At 38.8% G+C, this 4,494-nt stretch overlaps 3 non-coding genes across 3 annotated transcripts; all 3 read right to left on the reverse strand.

Moving 5' to 3' along the window:
* Positions 1-3,893: 3,893 nt before the first annotated feature.
* On the reverse strand, positions 3,894-4,013 carry LOC127161458 (5S ribosomal RNA). Its single transcript, XR_007827060.1, has one exon. It is a non-coding gene; the product is annotated as a 5S ribosomal RNA (ribosomal RNA).
* Positions 4,014-4,080: 67 nt separating this feature from the next.
* Positions 4,081-4,199, reverse strand: LOC127161453 (5S ribosomal RNA). The gene has a single exon (XR_007827055.1). It is a non-coding gene; the product is annotated as a 5S ribosomal RNA (ribosomal RNA).
* Positions 4,200-4,273: 74 nt separating this feature from the next.
* Positions 4,274-4,392, reverse strand: LOC127161456 (5S ribosomal RNA). The gene has a single exon (XR_007827058.1). It is a non-coding gene; the product is annotated as a 5S ribosomal RNA (ribosomal RNA).
* Between the last annotated feature and the right edge of the window lie 102 nt (positions 4,393-4,494).

The raw sequence follows: 4,494 nt of genomic DNA on the forward strand, positions 1-4,494 counted from the left end.
TAGCATCCCTAGCTTCTTTTGCATTTACTCCTATATTCACTCCTAAAATCATCATATAATCTTCCGTAACTTTAAAAGGAATATCGCACTCACCCATTTCCACTCCTCCAATACTCATTATTTCTGATTTATCAACATTAATTTTTGCACCTGATGCTTTTCCATATGTTTCCATATGTTTCATTACTTTAATTATACTCTCAGTATCTCTAACTGTAAATGTTGTGTCGTCTGCATACTGATGGATTAAACTCAATCCCCCATGTGGAATTGGAATTCCTCTTATCTCCTTGTCTCCCTTCACCAGAGTTGCCAGAGGTTCAGCTGATATTGAATACAGCAACGCAGACAACGGACATCCCTGCCTAACTGACCTTTCTAATGGAAAGGGATCTGTTAAAACACCATTCACCTTTACACAACTCTTTGCATTGCTATATAAAAGATTTATCCATCTCAAAATACTATCCCCAAATCCAAATCTTTTCATTACTTGTTCCAAGAAACAGTGCTCTACCCTATCGAATGCCTTATTTAAGTCCATAGATAAAACGAGCCCCCCTTCCCCATCCTTATCCAAACTCTCCACTACATCCCTTATTGTACAGACTGTATCTGTGATGTCCCTTCCTGGTATACTGTAAGCTTGATTTGGTGATATTATATTGCCCACTACTTCTTTTATTCTATTAGCTAAAACTTTTGCCAAAATCTTATAATCTGTGTTTAAAAGACTTAAAGGTCTGTAATTTTTCAAACTTAATGTACTACCTTTATTCTTGTACAAAATAGTTATTACTCCTAAACCCATTGATTCTGGTACTTCCCTTTTCTCTTCCATTCTTCTAAATAGTTTCATCAATATCGGTGCTAGAATGTCTATGAATGTCCTATAAAACTCATGTGTTAAACCATCTGATCCTGGACTTTTATTCGGCTTTGTTTGTTTTATTGCTGCTTTTATTTCTTCGATACTTATATCTCCTTCACACATATTTCTTTCTACGTCGGTTAAGCTAGCACTTACAGTGTTTAAAACTTCATCCACACATTCTTGTTTTACATTTTCTTTCTTAAAAAGGTTCTTATAAAATGATTGTACTACTTCTATTATCTCTACATAATCCGTTACCTTTTTCCCTTCTTCATTTTCCAACTCTTTAATATAATTCTTTTTCTGCTTTTTTTTCTCAAGATTCAGAAAATACTTTGTGCACCTTTCCCCCTCCACTGCATACTGCGCTCTACTCCTGACTATTGCACCCTCACACTTTTCCTTTTCATACTTCTCCATTTCTGCTTTTACCTGAAAAAATTTTTCTTTTGTATACTCCGGGTTATTTTCTATTTTCTCTGCCTCTTTCTCCAACATATTTCCCAAGACATCCATTTCCCTCTTTCTCATAAAATTCCTCTGTTTTGAATATCTTATACTTCTTTTTTTTATTTTCCCTTTCATTATTTCCCACCACTCACACACATTCTCATCGAATAATGGGTTTTCCATTTCACGCCTTATACATCTGTTAATACTTTTCCTGTAAGCTTCTTCCTTTAATAAAGATAAATTCAGACACCACATTCCCCCACCTCTTTCTTTCATATTTACCCCCATCTTTACCATCATAGCAGCATGATCGCTTAATCCAATAAACTCATATCTCACGTTTTTCACATAAAGTAATACTTCCCTTTTAACTAAACATAAATCAATTCGACTTTGTTTTAGGCTTCCCAGCACCATTTGCCTTCTTGAAAATTCCTTTTTAAATGGGTTCTCCTCTCTCCAGGCATCTACCATATCCTCACTTTGCATTAATTCATTTAAAAACTTTCTAGACACATCTGACTTAAAAGTTGCACTTCTAGAGACGTCAAGTCTTGTACACCACACATTAAAATCTCCCACCACTATACAATTGCCTGTACATAGTGGCTTCATTTGCTTAAAAACTCCTTTTCTTTCAATTTCTATATTAGGTGCATATAAATTGAACAATCTAAATAATTTATTGTAGAATATAAACTCTATTCCTAACAGTCTTCCCTTACCATCATTATATATTTGCTTTACATTATACATCCTTCCTCTTTTCATCAGTATCGCCACACCACAAGACCTCTGATTTCCATGATTTACATAAATATCATCTTCCCAGATTTTTTTTATATTAACCATTATATCTTCAGACCAATGTGTCTCTTGTAAACAAATTACATCTGTTTTAAGTTTTCCAATCACCTGCTCAAACTTATTAATTTCTCTGAGTCCATTACAGTTCAAGGAGGCAATGCTCATTATGTCACACATTGCAAATAATACAGATATAAGGAGACAACGCATTGAAAACTCTCAAGTTCTTACTTTTTTGCTATGCTTTCTTCGTCTCCTTTCATTTTCCTTTTCAGCAACTTGATATTTCCTTCGTTTGTATCCATTTCCTCTTCCAAATTTATTAATGGAGTCTCTAAAACCACCAACACCTCTTCCCTTCCGCTTCCCTTCTCCTTCAAACTTCCCTCTTCTTGGAGCTTTGTTCCTTGTTTATTTTTACTGTCACCCCCTTCACTTTTACCACCACTTTTGGTTGTCCCTCTGTCTATCCCTTCGGTGATCTGTTCCTTTAAGCTTTTCCTATTGCCATCCTTTAAACCTTCCATCCCCTCTCGATTTGGGTCGACATCATCTCTGCTATCTCTTCCATTCCATGCGTCCTCACTCTCCTCTTCCTCAGTTGTTAAAATCTCTTCATACAGATCCATGGAGCTTCCCACACTATCTTCCTTCTTCCTCTCTTCTAAAACTTTGCATGTGCAGAATGCAGTTCTCATCCTGCACATGCTACAGTTTCCCTCATTGCATTCCCGCATATAGTGACCCTGCTTGCCACACATGAAACACTTAAGGTTTGGACAGTCCCTCACTATATGTCCAGGTTGAATGCACAGTCGACAAACTTTGACCTGTCTGTCGTGGATAACTCGAAAGTGCTCTGTTCCTCCCAACGTCTCAAACTTTGTTGAATATGGCAGCGATTTAACAACATCTGTGAATTTGACTTTCAGGAATCTTGTTCCATCTGCAATGTCAGTCCCTGGCCACATTCTTCTTCTAATAGTTGAAACTGCTGTCACTCCCCAATCCGTTAGTTTTCTCGTTATCTCCTCATCTTTAATATACGTTGGCAGATTTAGGAACGAAACCACCATCTCATTATTGCTTATTTCCTTTGCCATGATCTGGCTATTCTTTATCCTTAGCCCATCCAATATTTTGTCTTTCCCTTTATCTTCGTTCATTGTCAGTTCATATTCCCTTGGATTTTTATATCTACAGCCGATGACCACTCCACATTCTTCTCTTACTTTTTTCAGTAGCTCCATCATTGTAATTCTGTCTTCCCCCACGATCTCCACCAAAACTGTTAATCTCTTCTCATAGTTCTGTCTTCTTGGTACATCTTCAGCTTCATTCTCTTTCATATTCCGTAAACCTCGTCCTTTGTTCATCTCCATATTGTCTGTCATATTGTTTAACTCGAAAAAAAAAAAAAAAAAAAGTTCCCCAAACAGCAAGAAGCTGTTGGGGAACAAAGCTACACAACTAAAAACAAAAACTGTTTCCAAAATATTATCAAAACAAACCAAACCAAAAAAAACTAAATCTTCCTTCAAACAAACACTCTTCACCTGCTCTCTGCACCAGTACACTCACTTCCTGATTAGCTCAGTAGCGCCCTCAGGGTGGTATGGCCGTAAGCGAGGACTCCTGTGAAAAGTGGGCTATTTAAAACTCAGCCAGTGTATCAGATCTGAAGAAAAAAAAGCTGTGAAAAGTGGGCTATTTAAAACTCAGCCAGTGTATCAGATCAGTAGTGAAGAAAAAAGCCAAAAGCTTACAGCACCTGGTATTCCCAGGCGGTCTCCCATCCAAGTACTAACCAGGCCCGACCCTGCTTAGCTTCCGAGATCAGACGAGATCAGGGCACGCTCAGGGTGGTATGGCCGCAGGCGAGGACTGCTGTGAAAAGTGGGCTATTTAAAATTCAGCCAGTGTATCAGTACAGTAGTGAAGAAAAAAGCTTACAGCACCTGGTATTCCCAGGCGGTCTCCCATCCAAGTACTAACCAGGCCCGACCCCGCTTAGCTTCCGAGATCAGACGAGATCGGGCGCGCTCAGGGTGGTATGGCCGTAAGCGAGGACTGCTGTGAAGAGTGGGCTATTTAAAACTCAGCCAGTGTATCAGATCAGTAGTGAAGAAAAAAGCCAAAAGCTTACAGCACCTGGTATTCCCAGGCGGTCTCCCATCCAAGTACTAACCAGGCCCGACCCTGCTTAGCTTCCGAGATCAGACTAGATTGGGCGTCCTCAGGGTGGTATGGCCGTAAGCGAGGGCTGCTGTGAAAAGAGGGCTATTTAAAATTCAGCCAGTGTATCAGTTTGAAGAAAAAAAAGCTTCAGCACAGGTACCAGTGTATCAGTACAGTAGTGA

This window comes from Labeo rohita, unplaced genomic scaffold (genome assembly GCF_022985175.1).
Source record: "Labeo rohita strain BAU-BD-2019 unplaced genomic scaffold, IGBB_LRoh.1.0 scaffold_655, whole genome shotgun sequence".
In the NCBI taxonomy this organism is placed as follows: Eukaryota; Metazoa; Chordata; class Actinopteri; order Cypriniformes; family Cyprinidae; genus Labeo; species Labeo rohita.